This window comes from Aphelocoma coerulescens, chromosome 1 (assembly GCF_041296385.1).
Source record: "Aphelocoma coerulescens isolate FSJ_1873_10779 chromosome 1, UR_Acoe_1.0, whole genome shotgun sequence".
NCBI lineage: Eukaryota > Metazoa > Chordata > Aves > Passeriformes > Corvidae > Aphelocoma > Aphelocoma coerulescens.
Genome location: NC_091013.1, coordinates 72,641,324 through 72,662,204, shown reverse-complemented (window position 1 = coordinate 72,662,204; position 20,881 = coordinate 72,641,324). Strand labels below are relative to the sequence as shown.

The 20,881-nt window shown below is 39.4% G+C and overlaps 1 protein-coding gene across 7 annotated transcripts in view; it reads right to left on the bottom strand.

Annotated features, from left to right (window-relative positions):
* Positions 1–20,881, bottom strand: part of LNX2 (ligand of numb-protein X 2) — a 59,745-nt gene that overhangs the window by 36,243 nt on the left and 2,621 nt on the right. For 2 of the 7 annotated variants that reach the window (XM_069012825.1, XM_069012852.1), the window contains exon 1: positions 13,401–13,551. The exons of 4 other annotated variants lie outside the window; for them this stretch is intronic. The gene's annotated coding sequence lies outside the window, so the exon portion shown is untranslated. Of the gene's footprint in view, positions 1–13,400; positions 13,552–13,792; positions 13,812–20,881 lie in introns of those variants that run through there. One more of the 7 variants, XM_069012856.1, reaches the window with a different exon arrangement.

The window sequence follows — 20,881 nt, the reverse complement described above, 5'->3', positions numbered from 1 at the left end:
ATGGCTCCACACATCAGCAAAATTTACATAGTAAGAACATGTTAGATCTAGAAGTTGTAGTCTTAAAATATACAAATATTATCTTAAATTAAATCCATTTAAATACTTTGTATGCAAACAGGTCTTTACATACACAGTAGACTACTGCTTGATCTGAGGCCTCCAGACAGGACTCAGAAAAGGAAGTGGACACTGAGTTGACTATGTAAAATCCAGTCTGATTATACGTATTTTACAGACACAAAGAATATGGAAGCAAAGCCTGCATTTGTTTTTAGTCCTGCTGTAGGAATCATATATTCTCCACTTCAGCTCTTGTAATTACACAGCCAGGAAGAAAAAGTAGAGACAACAGTTGTTGAATGAACATTTTTTCCAAAAACACTTCTCTATCCCCTAACCATGTTTGCCAGCTCTTTATTTCACATTCTGTATTAGCTTGCCTGATTGCACGTTATATATACATATATACACACACACACGTTAAAATATAGAATTTCACTAGCTATTACATAGGGAAGCTTCTACGGTGCAGCTCTTTACCTGCCTGAGGTGCAAAGTTTGGCTGCTATAGCGTGTCCTCTGAATCCTGTTAGTGCCCTCAGAAAGAAACTACTTTGGTGGTTACACTGTTGAAAAACAGTCCTTTAAGATTCAAGTGAGAAATGTTAACAAAGACGCACAGTAGCACAAACACAGCAGGCCAACAGGCCCTGGTATGTATTCTCACATGAGTGACAGGGGCTAAATATTAAGCAGCAATCTCCTAACTCCCCCTTGCAGAATAAATAATGTGGAAGAGCAGAATTGCTGTTACAGCATTTCTGTCCGCTTTCCTCAGTAGTCTCATTCTCTTTAAGAAAAGGTAACATTCCTAAACAAAGGCAAAAAATTAAAATCATTACCTTCTAAGTGAGTAGTAAAAATCAAAGAAAAAAAATGACACTAAAAACAGGTTAAGTGGAAGCACCCGTGTAAAACATCAAACTGGCAGCCACAGGCAGAAATTATACAGAAGAGATCTATTAATAGAACTATAAATCAATAAATAAACTAGAATAGAATTGCTCAATAAAAGAGAGCTAAGTCCTCACAGAAGGCTACAAGCAAATGGGTGAAAGCTCAGAAGCTTGCTAGGGTGGGGAGGCATCGGACTCCAACTGCTACACTCATCTAGCAAACAAAACCCAAATTGTTAAAAAAACCAAAGGCATGACATTAGGAAAGAAAAATGCATTTCAGTTCATAAGACAGTTAATAATGAATTTGCAAAATATATATAAGACATCTACTCACATCACCAGGGAATTCCAATTCACCACATTTTGGGAAGACAGTGGTAAAGGAGTGGTGTGCTAAAGAGTCCTACCAGTTCAGATTCCTAACTTCAGGCACCACTTTTCTGTATCCATGGTCGAAATGATTGCAGCAACAGAGGCTGACAGAAACATGCTACATCGGGAAGGAGCCAACCTTCTCCTCCTCCTCCTCCTCCCTGTCCAATCTCTTCTCAGCAGGCTGAAATTTTGCATTTGAGATTCTGTGGGGGATGACACAATTTTCACTTCCTCATTTATTCTATATATTCAAACCTTAAGAGCTAGCTTTTAAAATACCAGTCTTGCTTTGAAGGATACTACTTCATTAGCAGTGCTGTTGGAAAAAGGTCTTTAAGAGGCAGACGACTCGCCCTCTGGAGTACCCATCTTCTTTGCACTCTCTCTAACCACAATCTTCATTTTCCCAAACCAAGCACTTCTCAACTAGTTAGGCTAGGTTCACAGACATAAAAAATTCAAACCATCTTTTATTTCCATACTTTTTTTAACTCCCAACTCAGACTAAACACTTTCACATGTTTTATGCCAGATACTTAAATTAAACTTTTTTTTTAACTTCATAAACTTTTTTTTAAATTGCTACATTGTCCAAAAGCCAGAAACCATCCCAGACAACACCGCAGCTGCACTGGGAGCTGTGCAAATGACTCCAAAGTATTATGGTGTCTCCAAGATAAGGACACACATTCCCCTGAGATGTATTTCTTTTCCACAAAAAGGGAGCAGTGCTGTGCACAAAGACTGTGGGACACCAGAAATGCAACACAAGGACCAGAGGGGCTGTAGACACCTGCCTACCCTTCATACAGAGACAGCAAGCAGCATCTGTGTTCATAAGGCCAGGATAGCTTCAGGCAACGGATTATTTGGAAATAGCATACTTCCAAGCTTTTTTGCTCCTATCAGCAGCGATAGGGAGTCAAGGAGTTATTCGGAAGTTCACCTGCAAACTGGCTGTTGGTAAAACCCAGATCTTTAAAGAAGTAACTCAAACATACCATCAAGTTCAGAGCAGTGCAGTGACTCAAAGGAACTGGGTCTAAGCGGGTCAAACAGACAATGCCATAAGTCATCTTCATTTGGCAGTCACTAAAAAAAGCTAAGGAATACCCGGAAAACAAGTGCACACTATCCTGAGAAGGGTCCCTTCTGCATCAAGTTTCTAATACAGAGAAGCATGAGGGAACCTCCACAAAATACCCCAAACAATACTCTGCTCTATAGTTACTAGCTTCCACCTAGACACAGACATTTGGGTCAGAAACCCAACTTTCCACACTTCAGTGAAGAACTGTTTCATTCTGCAATAAGAAAACAGCCTTGATTTTCACTGATTTTCAGAGTTAAAAAGCTAATAATTTCAATTTAACAAACCAAGAGGAGAGCAAACAGGGTAATTAAAAGCCTTTATCCTGTCCTTTCTGTGTGCAATCTGAAAGCCTGAAGTCCAGACAAGAACATGATGAGAGTTTCATTCAAAGGAGACAACTTTAAAAGCAGAAGACTCAGCTACAAGCAACACTGCCTCTTAATATCAGTCATACAGGATGAGAATACAGAAACAATAAATAATATCCCAGGCAACTTGACACTGTAAATGAAAGATACAGGGAGGACAGAGTCATGAAAAGGCCATCCTAGCTGAAGAATTTTAAGACAGAAAAGACAAAACTATTCACGGAACCAGTAAGTTACACTGGAAAGCTTCCGCAATAATGTACCCTACTTTGGCTAAAGGGAGTAATTTGCATACATTTCCCTTTGTAAACTTCAGGACTACAAAAGTATGAACTCAGATTTACTGCTTGTCCTATCAGACCAGTTTAACTGAATATTAAGTTTCAATAAAGTTAAATTCGAACTGATACTTTGCTATTAAAGCATGTTGTATTGCTTTAGCCAACCCTTATTACTAAGTGGAATATAAAACAGAAAGGGTTTACAAAGACTTTTTTTTCCACATGAAAATAAATCACTGCAGCTTTCCCATATATAATAAAAGGTGTGGTTTTTTTCTAGATGATGGATTTGGAGAACAGCACATCGGCTGAGGTTCTTGCTGGCTGGAGACCCTTGTTTTCCACTAGCCTCCTGACTCCCTTCAAACTTGCAAATGCAACCAAGGGGGTGTTTTGGCTTAGAGATTCCTAACTAGTGGAAAACTGGGGGCCAAAGCATGCCATGAAGTAGCTATAGAACCTTATCCCAAATAATTATTGTTAGTATTGATACACAGTATGTTTAGGGTAAGAAAATATACCAAAAAAACCACTGAACCTCACCAACAACTTCCAATCTGCAATTAAAAGAAACAACTCCTGACAGCCAGACCTGATGCCTCACTTGCCCTCCCATTTCTCTCTCCCCTTCCTTCCCCTCCTCAAATCCTGGAAAAACAGCAAAATGGGAATTATTCTTTGGGACAAACATTTCCACTTGGAAACATCAAGTGCAGTTATTTCAAAATTCCTACACATCAACAAATCCTGAAGGCAAACAGATTTATTAAAAATAGAAGGAACAAATGCCTGAATGATCTTCAGTTTCTCGCTCTGTTTTTCAGAAGCATATCACCCCTTCCCAATTTTTAAATAAGTCTTAATCAAAGGACTTGTGTTACTTAAAGTTTGCATGCTCTGCACAGCACCCAGCAAAATGAGCAACCTTTTTTTTGCGAGGTGGTTAATAAAGGCTACCTGGAAGTTTACCAGGGGTTTCTAGGATGCCCACTGGAAAACCTTATGGATAACTGTACAACTACTACTACACACGTATCCTAGGAGACCAAAGAGCTTTCACATTTAAGAGCTTATTCCCCAGCCACCCTCTTGATACACATCTCATGCAATTATAAATAATACAAATAGCCATGAGAAAGGAGGACGTTGGTTTAATTTCAGGCAGAAGGTACACAGACCTCTGCTTGTATCTGCATAAATATTTCATTTTATTTCCCTTCTTCTCACCTCCTGACAACAAAGATACTCTGTAAGATTATCTCACGTAATTCATGCAATGTGTTTTTTAAAATTGAATTTTACAACTGTGCAAAGCTAAATTTCTTTTAATCTTTAAAAATTCACATACATACATACAATTTAGTCAAGTGAAATCTAGATTCCTGACCACAACATTTTGCAAAGCATCAGCCTGTTAAAAAAAATAAAACATACCAGAGAACCATATAATTTAGGAAAAAGCCTAGGAAAAAGAAAAAAAAAAATAACAAAACCAAAAAGCACAAACCAGCTAATTTAAAAGAGACTCACATTATACTCATGTTTGAATAACCTATGCATTTGAAACAAGCTGAATCAAAAGCATACCCCTCATTTCTCGTTTTTAATTCTCATCACAGGGTCTAACCTGCAGTTAAGGACTCATCGCCCAGCCTCTGAAGAGGAGCATCCTTAAAATGCCGAGCAGAGCCCTGAAAACACCCTGGTACAATTCCCTGGCAGCCGGCACCCAGGATCTGTTACAAAACCTGCAACACAGAGCATGACAGCCCCTTCCCTTCATCACCTTTTTAGTCTACATTTCTTAGCCTTCCATCCCAGCAGAGGCAAGGAGGGAGCACAGAACACCTGCCCAACAGGAACAGAAGAACATACTGTTGGTCTCCTGGAGGAGGGGATATCACATGACAACAAGAACTCCAAGGAAAAAGGTTGTTGACATGCCGGTATACACAAATTAAATCACCAGTGGGTAATTAAAACAGGACCAGTTCCTCCTAAAGCCACTAAGCAGCTCTCGGGGTTTGATTTCCTTAAAGCAGTAAATTAATCACCTAACCTCACATGAATATGAGTGAAGCCCTAACAGCTGTGGCTCAGCAACGAATAACCGGAGCAGGAGTCAGTGTAAAAGATCTGCAGGCACTCTCTTACACCGTGTCCTTCTCAAAACCTAAACTTAACATTAAAATTAACTGCGGGCTAAAATGTCGCCAGCAATTTCTCATGAACGCATAATGAGACATTGCTACTCCATGCAGCACATCACAGTTTGGTAAGCACACCCAGAGAGCGTGTGCGGGGATGACCCGCGCAGGAATCCTCACAGTAACTCCGTGCATACGGTGGCTTCACAACACAGACACGACATTTTGAGTCTCTGTCCTGCTATATGCTATAAATACTATGTAAAGCAACACAATGTTTGCAAGAAAAACAACAAATTGCATTATGTAACATCCTTTTTCTTTCTTCCACTCCTCTATTTAAAAAAATCCTGCTTTTTTGAAGAAGAAAGTTAGACATTGAAACTGTTCTCAAAACTGCACGTACTTCCTGAAAAAGTCTCAACTTCTGTATAGTTTTATAATTCAGTATCTCAATACTAGAGGTGTCTTCAATGCAGAAAGTCCATTTCACATCCTGAAATGGCTTTACTTTTGTCAATTAGAAAAGGAGGGGAAAAAATTGTTATGATTTGCTTTCAAATTAAGCTCCTGGTTTTTTGAATACTACAAAATTGGGCTGATTTACAGCCCATCCTCTTCCTTCTCTTAGTTCCATGAAGTGCATGAAAATAAAACCCCAAATCTACAAACACCATGATAAATGAGCTGTACAAGAGTGTTCTCCAGCAGCAAAAGGTTCAGTTTGAGGTCTCAGTGGATGCTTCAGAAGACTTCAGGGTGGCCTTTATAATACCCTCCACTTGAGAAAACACGACTGCAAAGTAAATCATCCATATGAAAAAGTAGCAAAACTGTTTTTCTTGCTTCTTCTTGGCTTGCATTGGTTTTAAACAAACAGGATTGGATAAACAGCATAATGAAGAGGACTGATGTCATTCTGGTTCACAGAAGAGCTGCATGGCTTAGATGAGACATCACTCCTGGTGAGACCATCAGAACAGTTAAATAAATTGTCCAGTAAGAAGTGAGGCCCATTCTGCTCCTTCCCATGATATAAAACCAGTGATTGTATCTCGAAGACATAGCACTAAGAAAACTTTTGACCTCTGCTAGAGTCATTTCCAACAGCACTAAAATGACAATGTCAGGCTAGGGGCATTTTCTTTGGGTCCTTACATCTACTTGTAATGCACCATTTCAGCTGAAGAACCAACGCAAACCAATCTCAGCTACTGTATTCCCCCGTGAGCACACCAATACTACACCTACGTGGGGCTCCTTCAGTACATGTGACATTAATTAAAATAAAGTCATAGCTGGAAATGGCATTTTGCTAAGATACCACGATTTTTACTATGAGGATCTCAGCTGCATGAAACGGTGTGGTGAAACACCACACAGCAGAGGAAGGGTGTGTAAGCACAGCCCTTACCCTGCCACACAAAAGCTGCTCCCCAGCCCAGCCCTGCTGCCACATGCCTCCCTCCAAACTCGCAAGCATCAGCGCTGCTCCTACTACTGAGGAAAGCAGAAGAGGACAGCTGAAATCTGCCTGCTCAGCCAACAGGCTGAACAAGAATTCTGGATGTGAGCCCCAGAATTGCATTCAGAAGCCATGTCTTCAAAAGACCTGAGTGGCTGAAGGAAGCCTGTTCTCCTGAGTGATGAACCTATTCCTTCCAACAACATGGGGTTTAATGCACAGACTGCAGCTTTAGTAATAGTTTGCAACATGAAATTTAACATTTTAAGACTGCATTTAAACTAAGCATGCCACATGATTGCAAAGAGCAGCTGAATAATGAGATTTTATATGAAAGAAATAAAGAAAAATTTACCACAAAACCCCATATTACAATAATCTAAAAAAAAAGGCTTTCCAAAGGAAGAGGTAAACAACTTTTACCCTCATTAAAAAGTTGAGAAATGTGCACACCAACACTAAAATATAATTAATACACAGCCTTCAGGAGAGTCCAAAGGAGCAATTTAATTAACCACCCACTGATTTCATAAATGACAAGAACACACAAAGGTAATGGCACCTTATAATTGAAAATGTCCTGTTTATTTAGCTGAGCAATTGTGCTGGTCTATGGTGTGCATAAATATGAGGAAACACATTTTCAACTCACGACACTTTAAAGGTAAGGTGTAACAGAACAACATACAGCCCATGATACAGTCACTGTACACTCCACTTATTTAATGCCTTTACCCAATAATCTCTAAATCACTGACAATCATAAAGGTTTTAACCTTTATGAACTTTTCTGATGGGTTTTTTCCATGCCCTCTTCAGACAGGTGGAAGAGCTGGGAGGAAAAAAAAATTCCAATTTTACTGGTATGCCACTTCAAACTATTGCCTCATTTAGGGACTTAGTTTATATCTGTAGTTCTCCCACTTTCATACAAAGGGGTCCTCTGTAAGCCCCATGAAATATTTCTGCTGACAATCTTCTAAACTCATTTTGCAGTTTCTCACTTTCTTTCTTTTCTTTAACATGAAAAAAGCGTCCTTTCAGCTACTACATCCTTTATAAAGGCTAAAGAGAAGCAGTTCTTACTAAGGTAGGAAAAGGACATACCAAAACATATGAAAGGGTCTTTTCATTCAACTTTTCAGGGATAAAGCTGGAATTAATAGTCCTTTTTGCATTCACAAAACTCAAAATGCCTTTGTGCTGCTACATTAAAACCATCAGTCTATTTGACTGAACATGAAACAGAGCAACATCTGAATTTATGAGCTGTTCATCTCCCTATCTAATGGACACACCTAAAGTGTTCAAAAGAGATGTGGAGAAATTGGAGAAGGCCCAGAGAGGGGAAAGATGATCAAAGGACTGGAAAGTCTGCCATATGAGGAGACGCTGAGAGAACTGGGTTTGTGTAGCCTTGAGAAAAGGCTTAGGGGAGACTTTATCAACATATTCCAGTATTTAAAGGGTGCCTACAAAGAAGCTGGGGACTCCTATTTTACAAGGAGACGCATGGAAAATACCAGGTGTAATGGGTACAAGTTACTCCTGGGGAGATTCTGATTGGACACAAAAGGAACATTTTTCACAATGTGGACAATCAGCCATTGGAATAACCTCCCCAGGAAGTGGTGGATTCCCAAATGCTGGACACTTTCAAGACGCATCTGGTGAGGGTGCTGCATGATCTTGTCTACGCCGTGCTTTTGTCAAGAAAGGTTGGACCAGATGATCCTTGAGGTCCCTTCCACCCTGGTATTTTTTGATTCTATGATTTATACTTGCTCTGGGGCATATATAATTTAAAATAATAGACTGAAGAGATTCTTCAGGCATAAAAATCTCCACGGCAAAGCTGATTGCTAGACTTTTAAAAGTCTTTCCTTACAGTATTCAACAACATACTATACAATGATCCTCAGCAGTCTAACACCACTGCAGCAGCAGGGTGTACAAGCATGGATGTGGCTGCCCTGCACATCAGCCTCAGATCTCCCATCCCACCTGGCCTGCCTTATCAGCCGCCATGCAAGGTCATCAATGACTTTACATAATATTGTCTCCCTGCCCACTTAATACAGGAAAAGCATTCCTCAATAGGAATTGTAGCATTAAATGCTCATCCCAACAGCATCAGGGCACAACGTAACTACCTGAAGCAATTAGTTCACATATACACATTTAATACACATTTCTGCAGCTCTGCATCCAACAGTGAAATCTTTACCCATTGGTATTAGCTGGTCACGTTTACTGTTCCTGAGGCTTTCCCATCATTAGGTGTTTATTGTATTTACTCAGTCTGTAGCAAACTATTACCAGGCATACCTAGCTGGATTAGCTGCCCATCAGTGATGCCACCAGATATGTAAACATTTTTTAAAATTATGAAAACTCCCATCATTTTTATGCACTATGGTTATATGCACTACCAATCAGATGAGGAAAGAAGAGCTCTTGAATAAATACCATAAAGCATCCTCTAGTATTTCTTTCTAAACTTTCTTCTTTTTAAAGTCCTTTCAGCTTTCACGTGTTAACTGAAAGCATTCACATCAGAAACTGACAGGTCCTAGGTGCCTGTGCCCCATACCCCAGCAACAGAACCTTTGAGTTCTTTGTTATTACTCCCTTTGATCCTCAAAGGACTTTTAGTCACATTACAACAGGATAGAGCACAGCACTGTTTTCCAATGGTTAATCATGGTAACTGCCACATGTTTCCAGGATGCATTCACCCTGTGAAAATGGTTTAGATTTTCTGCTTCTAAATGTTAAAGAAATTATACTGCTTAAATTTTAAAATATCAGTCAACTGCCTGCAGCTTCCAAAACAATCTGGACTGCTCGAACTGAGTTGTTTCTAATGCTTACTACTGAAATGAACTTTATCAGAAATAGTTACCTTCTTCCATGCCACAAATCTTTCTGAAAGAAAATCATGCTTCACAAGTCTCTGAAAGAACTCCATTTACCCATCATATTTCTCCCTAACAACTGTACTCAAAGTTTCTCCAGTGGTCTTACCCGCAGTAAGAGCTCACCTATAGCATAGATTCCATGTGCTAAGTTAACGAGGTAAGAAGCATTAGGAAAGATACCATAGCTAGAAAAAACTTTAATCATACAATACTTGGTACAAGTGTTGTGCTCCACTGGGGAAAGCTCTCAAAGATAAGCAGTGTTTTTTAATTCACCAAAAGTCACCTGGGATGCAGGACAGATGGAAAGTAACAGGGAGTCCTCACTAGCACAGAAGAGCTCTTAATTTTTAACAAAATATCAGAACTTCCCATTGCAGCAAGCAGAAATATCAGATCTTGAAGACTACTTTCCTCAAAACTTTCCTGTAGGAATTCCAGTACTGCTTGTTTCTTTTTAAGTGGGTTAAATGCTGCCTATTTCCCCCCTACTGTTAGGAAGATCATTTTTTCCCTTATAACAGCATTGTCCCAAGTTCTCTTCTACACAAGTTTGAAGAGAGAGCCAAGGTGGTCTGCAGCTTGTTTATGAAACTAGCCCTCACTATCTCCCCAGTCAGCCCAGAAGGACAGGCAGTAGATGGCCATCCTCCCTCCTGGGGTGATCCCTCAAGTCTACTTCGACAGGATATGAGGAGATAAATTATTAAGTGATCAAAATACACACAGAAAAAGAATTCATTTTAAGTGCTACATGAGGGATGTAAGTAGTATATTAATTGCATCTTCTAGATTAATTTCTTATTGCATCAGGTCATGGCACAGTGAAGTAATTTAAATCAAGGGATTTAACAGCACTTTGAATTAGTTTAATAATGCTAAACCTTACTGTATATATTCAAGCACTTAACTCACAAGAGCTGCCTTTTTTTACTATTCTGTAGTATTAGTTTAAAAATCAAATGGATTTCATTACCATTCCTGGTAAAGAACCTTACTTAAATTTTATAAGAATAATGAAAGTAAACAATACCATTTCATGTTTAAATGAAACTTAAACCTTTAAACTTAAAAGCATTCAATTATTAACAAACCATATTGCTTATTATTACAAAATTAATTATTTTGGTGCAGCAATATTGCTCTTTTCCCTTCTGTCCCCACCGCCACCAAAGGCTTGTTTGATTTCTACCACTGAACAGCCATTCCGTTTGCTGGTATTCCACGGTAGCACATCATTTTGAAAGTGGCAGAGTCTTGCCTTGAGCTTGGATCACTGCCACCAAAAATCTCATCCTTACAAAATTTCTTTTGCATACTCAAAATTAGAATAAATATAAAATAAAGTATTGTCCAGTGTGGTTTTTAAGTTTCTCTGCACACCAGCAATTTGACTACCTCAACATCAACAGGCCAGCCTCAGCACAGGGCCTACTCTCGTACAACCCATGCAGATTTCTCAACCCAGCAGCTCAGACAACACTTGTTATCTTTTAGCAAGTACCTGCTGCTGACTGCTTCCATTTCCACAGGCTTTCCCATGGCTTCTACTTTTATGAGCAACCTTCAGGGTGCCTTTCACTAGCACTACCTCATTTCACATTTCAAGAGAACAGAACAACACAGGGCTCAGCTCAGGTAACTTGTAGCTCACAAATGCATATCTTACGCCATCTCCCTACATCTCTACTATCATCATATCTGGAGGGTTATTTTTCAAATGTCTTATGTATTACCTAATTTTAATGAAATAAAAAATAGAAAATTCTATTCAAAGAAAAATACACAGAGTATCTGCTGTAAAATTGTCCCAGCAAACAACTTTAAAATTCCTCAAGGACATCAAATGTCCTTAAACTCAATTTTCTGAACTGAGAGGAACCCACTATACTGCTACATTTCCTAAGTAGTTTCTTACAAAAGAATTACATTAGGAGTTGAGGGAAAATTTAGTTCTTTCCATGCCAAGGCCCGCATTCCCTTTTTATAAACTCAAGGATTTCTAAATACACGTAAACATCTCGAATAAATAAATAAATAAAACACAAGAAAATTTTTCTTCCAGAATTACTTTGCAGTGTAACAAGAACAGTACTTTTCCTTTACTGCAATATTATGTTCTGATACTAACTCAAAAGTTCACACCATTTTCATTTCTTTACTGCCAATAGCCATCTAGGAAATGCTGCCATCAATAGTAAATCTACATGAAGTCACACTCCTCTGGCGCATTTTGTGAATAGCAATCAGTTCATAACATAATCCTGTTTAGTTTAAATTCAGTTTATTCTTCAATTACTCTGCTAGCCCAACTCTAATTTATTATATTTTCTGGTACATTTGATTTTGAGTATTATGACATCCGGGCTCATGCCATTAGAGAGGAAACATAAAATGGTGACGATGTCTAGGGACAGCTGAGAGTAAGATAGCAACAGCCTGGAAAATTAACAATATCACTGTCTCTGCTCAGCTAGACCGCTCCTGCATTAGCACTAAAAAAATTTGTCAGTATTGCTCTAATATAGACTTGACATCCAGGAATAGCCTCAGAGGCACCATAAAATCCCAGCCAGCACGGCAGGCAGCTGGGGTGGCTGGGTGGGCAGACAGCAGCCTCTGAGCCTACTGGGGCAGCTCAGCTGCAGAAGAAAGGAAACATTGGCCCTCCTGCCACTTGGATCTCACCAAAGAAAGAAACCCACATGGCTCTAAATGCCATCAATACTATAAACATTGATTTTTTGGTTGGCTTTTTTTAGCCTTGCATTGTCTCAGTCCTAGCTACCATTTCTTGCTCCCAGCACCCAAGGTGAAATGAGAGGCAGCAGCCAGAAGCCTGCTCAGAGCACCTTTCTTGAGAGGCCTGGCCGTACGGAGGGCTTTGCCTTCCCCTCCAGCTTGGTGACCGACTGCATTAACCTTCAGGGCACACTGCCAGCCCCACCTGCTTACTCAGGCTTTTGCCAACAAGGGAAGCTCTCCCTGCATTGCTTTGTCCTTCGAAGATGCATCCTCTTTCACTTACTTCTTGCTCCTGCCTAACATTTGGTGTTGGAACTCCTGAATCCGTGATGGAGGATGGAAGGGCAGTCCTGATGGGGAAACATCCGACTCTTGTATTTATATCCGACCTTTTTCCCTACAACAGATTCTGACAACCTCAAACATGAAAAATGCTTACGTTTCTGCACACCTTGCTCTGTCCCAAGAAATTCCACACTGGGTTTTGAATAAAATGTGTATTTCCCTTCTTTTGTCTGTTGCTCAGAAAGCCTGAAGACAGCTTACCAACACAACACACAAGAGTGAATGCTTTGCAGGGAAACCCAGGCAGGCAGGCCAATGAGGGGCTGCCAGCATTGGAAAGAATTTGCAGTGGAGGAAATCTGGCTGGACCCAAATCCTCACTCATTACTTTGCTCACCAGAAAAAAAATCAAGCAGACTTATTTCTCCCTATAAGATAATAAGTTTTCGGCTGTGTCTAAGCTGTTTTGTAGCTCAGGCAGTATTGCCAGCTCCTTTTCAACCTCACATTACTGATGATGTAGTTGCTGCAACTGTTGCATTAAAAAGACAATGTCAAAAATTACATGTACCAATGCCTACAATTACATGTAGCTAATTTACAAAATTAAGAAATGCCATGTTTTAGCTTATCCACTGCCTTTCAATTTTTCCTCATGTCTACTGAACCTATTTTGTAACCCAGTTGCTGGTTTCTGTTCTGAAGCTTTTTCCCCCACAACCCAATCCCACACAAAGCATGGACACAAAAGGGAGTACCATAAGGGATGCATAAGCATATTTCCACTGTTAGGTTGCTTGAGTCCACACTTAGGAAACGCCACTGAAAAACACTTATTGGTGCATGAGAAACAAGGAGTACAGTTTCAGCTTGTGAAGCCTGATGGAGTCACAGCAAATCAAATCAGGCCACATTTAGGTGGGATGAAGAACTGGGACAGAGGGGCTCTCCCCTCCTGTTAAGCGCTATCACATGCCCCAGTGTAATGAAATATTACCACCATGATGAGAAAAAAATAGCTCCTCTCGTTTTGGTATGTTGGTACCAGGAAAACACATCACCCAAGCTCTTCAGAAACAATGACAACTCCAGCTGTAACCATTTTGTCTTCTCAATCCTGTGTACTCCTAAGGCACCTGTCTATGCTTACAGTGCAAATCAATGTGTCTGCTCCGGTGTCTCCCTGCACCTGCTCTCATTACCCCGTGTTTGAAACAAATCCTGAATTAAGACCCGAGACTTGATTTCACTTCCCAGCGGGCAGAGTAATCATCAATAATTGATGTCAGTTGGTTTCATTTGGGGCACTGCCTCAGGCATGCAATGGAGAGTTACAGCATACACCAAGGAAAGGAGGATTTGTATATAAAATGATTTGATAATCTGAAAAAATCCCTCAGTAAACAAAGGAAATTTACAGATAATCGTATTAAAGATTAGAGTTGTTTTAAAACAATGCAGAATGTATTCGAGAACATCTGGGAAAAAAGATGGTAGTATTAAAAGCAAAACCTTTGGTGAAAGTATTTTCCCCCCTCGAAGAGGAAACAGTAATTAATCAATTATTAAATCCTAATCCTTGTCAATTCATGTTAAATCAGAGCACTTTTTCTAATAAAGACTGTTATCACTATATTTAAATGTAATTTTATAGATGAATACTTAAATATATTTACATACAGTTTTAATCCTGATTAAATGATTGCTTGATTACTCCACTTTTTAATTGCTTCAAATTTATTCCAAATTTGAAAAGCAGGATAATTTTATGTCAGAAAACTGGGTAAGTTTATTATTAAATAAGGACAGAACAACTTGTGGACTAATAAAAATATATCATGATAGCAAAAGCAACTTGGTGTCTTTTTTTGTTTACTCATCAGCTGGAAAATTAAGAAAATAAACTCCTTTTATCTTACAAAGGTTACTGGTTTTCCATCATCCATTTACTGTGTTCCAAACTCTTGGTGTGGGGTGAAAATCCCCACAATGGAACACAAACTCATGACATTTTCTATAATCAGTGTTGACAATTAACAGTACTCCTCTTTATTTAAACACTGCATGATTGAAGCTCCTCACTGCTATAACTGCTGACAGCGTCAGAAGACTATTTATTTTACTACTAAAAAGTAAAAACTACAGAACTGAACAATAATTAAATTGGTAAAAACATACTGGCTCAGATCTTGTAATGTCTTTCACTCAGTATTTATACTCCATTCTTCCATAAAAATAGTTAATGTTGGAGCTAAATCTGGAAGGATTTCTAAGATCTGAAAAGCAAAAAAGAAAGAAAGAAAACAAACTATAGGGTTTGTTTTTTCCCTTTTTAAGATGTTTTATTTCTTTACACACAGAAATTAATTTTTTATATGTACACCTACACATAAAGCTCAGTGTCAAGTAGAATGTTAACCAGATGTGTACAAGCAGCTATTGAGCCTTAGCAAAGAAAGCCCATCAGGGCTGCTTTTCTGCAACCATATCATCATAACTGTGCTGAATTCAGTGACTTTCTCGGGAGCAAAAGCAGACAAAAGAACTCTCATACCCATAAAGAACCCTATGGAGCCACCAGTGTGGATTCGACTGTACAATCAAGCCACAGGGATGGCTAAATAGGATTCAACATGTGATACATCACCTTAAAAATGGTATATAAAGGATAGCAACTGCTCCTAATACCTGGGTGCACTGTAGTGAATCCCTTCTCTCCTGCATATCAACTTAACCTGCTAAGCAGGTTTTCAGGTTTAGACAGACTCACCTATAGGAACACTTTAGATCAAAACATCTTCTTTATCCTCAAAGTCAGTATCAGCTAAAACAAAACTCTTTCCTCTTTGACAATTTGAGGCAAAAATAAAAATGTCAGAACAATGTTAACATTACTGTGTGAAATAAGTTGCCTTCACTGAACTTGAGGCTTACTCAAAGGCTTCACCTGTTGTGAAATCCAGATCTGATTGTTTGTAGAAGATAACAAGTCAAGCTGTACCAAAAAGTTCCTAGTCAAGCATCTTCAACTTCGTAACAGCACAATGCTTAGGAACATTTCCTGGCTTCACAGCTTTCCAAACTTTTCGAAATATCAGTTAGGAAAGCATTACACTTCTACAGCATTTCTCTGGTCAATAGCACACATCTCTTACTGCAGAAGAAAGGACTGTTAACAGTTTTCATTTCACACTCCAGTAACCCAAAATCTTGTGTTACCACTTACTTTAGTGTTAATTTTCCCATAGATTCTCTTTTTCTGCTTACACGGCAAGACAGCTCAGGTCAAGTGCTCAGACAAGCTGTGCTGCTGATTCTCCTTTATACCACCACTAAATCACCTTCACTTTTGCTTCACTGCAAAGTTATTTTCCCTGCAAAAAGCAGGGGAGCCACATTCAATAGATAAGTAAGCAGCTACAGTCAAAAGAGATTTCAAAATGGGGAAAAAAACCCTCCACACAACTAAATCCATCAGGATTATTTATGCAGGATCATTCCAACACTGTATAAATACACCACGACAGGTATATTGCTGCTGTACATGTAGTAAAGCCCAATTCAGCTCATGCCACTTCCAGCTATAGAATATAAAAGTATCAGTGCTGAACAGACATGCTGAGCCACCTCCCAGATAACAGGAATAAAGAGTAGTTACTTTGCCAGACAAAGTAGAAAGGTACCTTTTTTATTAGTGGTTTCAAAAGGAAACACATTTGACAGCTGTCACGGAATTCTTATGAAGTTTTGTTATGTGTATGTACAGACCTAACTTACACAGTTTTAAGACATTTGCATGAAATGCATGATAGATCCACAAATACACAAACATATCTGTGTTTTTAGTCTAATCGAATATGGATGAATCTAGCTGTACCTTTAACATCTAAAAGGAATTAAAATAGTTAAGAAGCAAACCTACAATCTGAAGGCATTCAATACTGGTTTAATACTAGGCAGGAAACCCTGTGAATTTTAAACCTGCAATCTTCATTTGAAGCAGAAATGACAGCTTAGCAATGGACTAATTGTAAAAATAGTCCAGGAATTGATTTGTACTAATTTTTAATTAACATAAAGGCAGGAAAGAACTATTTTACTAATTCACTGGGTGAGCCTTCATTAGCTTCTGTCAGTAACAATAAAAGGCTGAGAAAACTGCACTAGAGCAAACAAGACATAAAAACAGGAAAAAGAGGCCAGACAGAAGGAAACCCTCATCAACCTGCTCCGGAAGAAGCCTGACTGAAAAAGTATTTTGAGAAATTTAAAAAACAAGTTACTTTAATTCAGAGTTGGGGCAGCCCCCATGGAGCAGCATGGGTTTGGCTGAGAGCCGTGGTGCACACGCACTGTTCCAAGGTACTCAGAGATGCACGATTGGGATGGGGTTAATGGCAAACTCTTTGAACACAATCAGAACGCTTACACAACACATCAGGATCCATGTGGTCTTGTGATGCATTGATCAGCCTTCACTTACACTTAATTCATTCTGGTTATAAATAAATGCCAAACAACTCGATTTAAAATACCAATGTAAGAGAAAATTACATGGGGCAGGGCAATAGATCCAGTAAGAAGAGACAAGAAGACAAAGAAGGGTGGGCCACAGGCACATAAATGCATGAACTTCGAAGTAACAGTAAAGAATCCTCCTCTACATGAATTGGCAATAGTAGTAACTAGTTTGGGTTTTTTCTTTAACTTTTAACCTCCTAACATGTAGAGGCAACTTAATAAGATCCATACTTAAGTATTTAATCTACTGCAGATATTCAGTGCACTATCCATGAGGCACATCCAGATATGAATGTCTCCAGCATCCTTGAAATGCGACTTGCTCTAAATGGAGGCTGCTTGGCCCTAAGATGGACTTCGAAGGTGCTGTTCTGCACAGGCTCTTACTGAACCAGCTGTGTTGAAGTCAGAACATGGTTAGCTTAAGAGCATTGTAGGGGTAATGGGCTTTCTCTTTGTTGTTTTGGTTTTGCTGGTCAATTAGAGGAATTATTTGGATGACATGGCCATAGCCACAGAACCCCCCACTAGAGGCTCTATCCTATTGCCACTATGATACAGCTCATTTCATCTGGGGACTATGAGGTACGCAGACAAAAGCACTTTCACTTCATGACAAAGTAAAATGTACCAACAAAGGTGGCTCACTGATACCAGGCAAGCTTTATTTGCTTTTTTTTAAATTAAGACCTTGTTCAGGAAAGCCAACCAAAACTCGATGGCCAGAAGAATCATGACATGTCTGGATTCTGAAATGTTGCTTTGTAGCACAAGAAAAGCCTCCTGGGTTGGTCCTTTCAAAGTAAACATAACATTCCTGTGGCAGAACACGACAGCTTGTCCAAGCACAAGACAGCAACCATGGAAAATCGCTTTCCACGAACTGGTTTCAGTACACAAGTCAGCCTCCATTAGCTTTGTTTGAATTTCAATTTTCTTCTGTTGTGCCAAAAACCTCTGCTGCACCAGCTTTCTTCTTCCTATCTATGAATTCAGAAACAAGGATTAGCACCAATGTGAAGAACAAAGAAAGCCACAGGAAGGTAAGAGCTTAAAATCCTTCATCACCGGTATTCTTTGGTCTTTTGGGGCCACCGTTTTTAACAATGACACTGCATTAAGAGAGGGTTGTCTGTGGCAGACAGCGCAGATTCAAGCAAAAATTGCATGCAAAGAATGTAACAAAAATCTACACAATGAGTACAACTGCAAGAGTCAATAAAAGTGCCAGCATTTAAGAACACTGACTTGAACCCAATAATAAACTGTGCTTATTACCAATTGTTTTCTGAAGAGCAAGCCCCTGGGAATGCACAATGCCAGCATCCTGACATCTTCCACTGGGCTTGTGCAACCTCCTCAGAGAAGGTCATGGGAACATGCAGCGGTAGTGAGATCTCGGGGGCTGGGGAACACAGCCTGTATCACACTTCAAAATCACTCCCACTGCAAGGAATTACAAAGCAGAAGTAGGAAGCTTGTAGCTCATTTTTCCACACTGTGCAGAATCTGACAGCACTACACCATTCCAGGCAACACAATCCAAAAGTCCTGGTTTGCCTTTCTGCAACTACTGGGTGCCTCCCTTTGCCCAGAAACATATGGGTTCTCCTTTAACATGGACCACTTTTCGTTGTACTCTATGCTAGAAAAAGGATAAATAAGTCATTGTTCCCTCTGTTTCATTATTTAGAACTACTTATTACTACCATTTACATCATTTTAAAACTGGATCAGTTCATATATTGGATATCCTACTTGAGTAAATTGCCTTTTGTTCTGCAAAAAAGGGTTCTTTTGAAAAATTCTGCACAGCCCATCAAACAGTGATTAAGTTTGTCAAATCTCTCCAAAGAAATACAAAAACACTTCCTCTTCCAAGTGACAGAAGAGCCAACAAGAAGAGATGCTATGCTGAACCTTATTCTCAGCAACAAAGAGAGTCTGGTAGGGAATGTGAAGCTAGGGGGGAGCCTTGGCTGCAGTCACCTTGGAATGGTGGAGTTTGAGAACCTTAGGGCAGCGAGCATGGCAGGCTCAGTACCCTGCGCTTCAGGGGAGCAGACTGGCCTCTCCAGGGGTCTGCTTGGCTTAGCATAATGAGATAACACCCTTGAGGGAAGAGGAGCCCAAAAAAGCTGGTTAATATTCAAAGATCACCTCCTCCAAAATGACGCTTTGAGCAACCTGGTCTAGTGGCAGGTGTCCCTTCCCAGGGGGATTGAAACCAGATGATCTGTAAGGTCCCTTTCTACCCAAACCATTCCAATATGACTTCCTCTCTGTGGAAGGAAGTAAAAACAGCCAGGCAAAATACAACATCTATCACTCCATTCCAAAGTAAACCAACTCTTCCTGAGTAAAAATTACCTTCCATATAAGGTATCTGATCTGACTCATTTATAATCTAACAATTACTTTACTACCCAATTTGGTCCAGTTCATTGTGATGCCAGCAAGAAAATTCTAGACTTTCTTAATAAAATGCCACAACTCCAGAGCAATACCAACTTGTACTTGAAGCAAAAATGAGACTACAAATACTGAGCTGTGTTAACCCAAGTTTCCATGTCAAAAATAGTTCCCACTATTTGGATGGAAAAAACTGCAAAAATGCAAAACAATCTGAAATCTTGCATGTTCACAAGTTATCTGACTTTATATCAAACAGCTGCATACTTTGGCTTTTGCGTTCACCATCTAACACACAGCTCAGCAGGAGAGACTCTGCAAGAGATTCCCCTCCTGTTCCAGCCCCCAAATTACTTGCAAAACCTGGCATCAGTTGAAATAAGCATCTATGAGAACATAAAGGATTGACATCTCTGGTATCACCAAAGTACTCTGGAAATAAAAGAGACATCTGTAGTACTGCAGAGCACATTGCAAGGGTGAAGTCATCTTAGGTACAGCACTGATACCCCCTGCAACACAACAGCAGGGCTGAGGGCATCTCCACATGTGTCGAGATGCAGACCAGTCCCCAGCCAGCCACCTATATCATCTCATGCAGGATACATACCAGTCAGTATGAAAACACGACAGGTTTAGCCTATGAATTTTGCCAACGTAAATCCTGACCCTGAAAACATTTACATGCAGGCTTAACATTAAGCCTAAGAACAGACCCTCTAATTCCAAAAGAAATACTTGGATGTTTAAAATTAAGCATATGCAAGCACAAGCATCTACAGAATTAGGACCAAAAAAACCCACAAAAAGCACACTCAACAATATTATTAATTTTTATTGTTCCATAGAAACCTCGACCTATCAATTACATAACTTAATACTAATATTTAAAAGCATTTTCATATTCAAAAGGCACTACAATTTCTAAAGGACAAACTCCACTGACCTAATAAAGCAATTAAGCAGCATGCAATTCAATGGTGTCACATTAAAAATGCTTCTGCAAACCAAATCAACAAAGAATTTTCAAATATCAGAGACAAGCCACTACTGTATCAAATAGGCAACCAGCTTCCTCTGGTGCCTTTTACACCAGGGAGCATTTTAACACCAAATTAATGTTGTTTTCTTATTAGTTACAGCTCTTAATGTCTAGCAGCTCTTTAAACAAGCAACACTGTGCTGATGCGAGGCAATAATTTATATTAATTCAGTGTCTAGTACACATCATGTCTTTACACATTTCACTTTGATATTGTTGGTATAACTTCTTCCCAACTGCTTTCAAATATATTAATATTCTTCA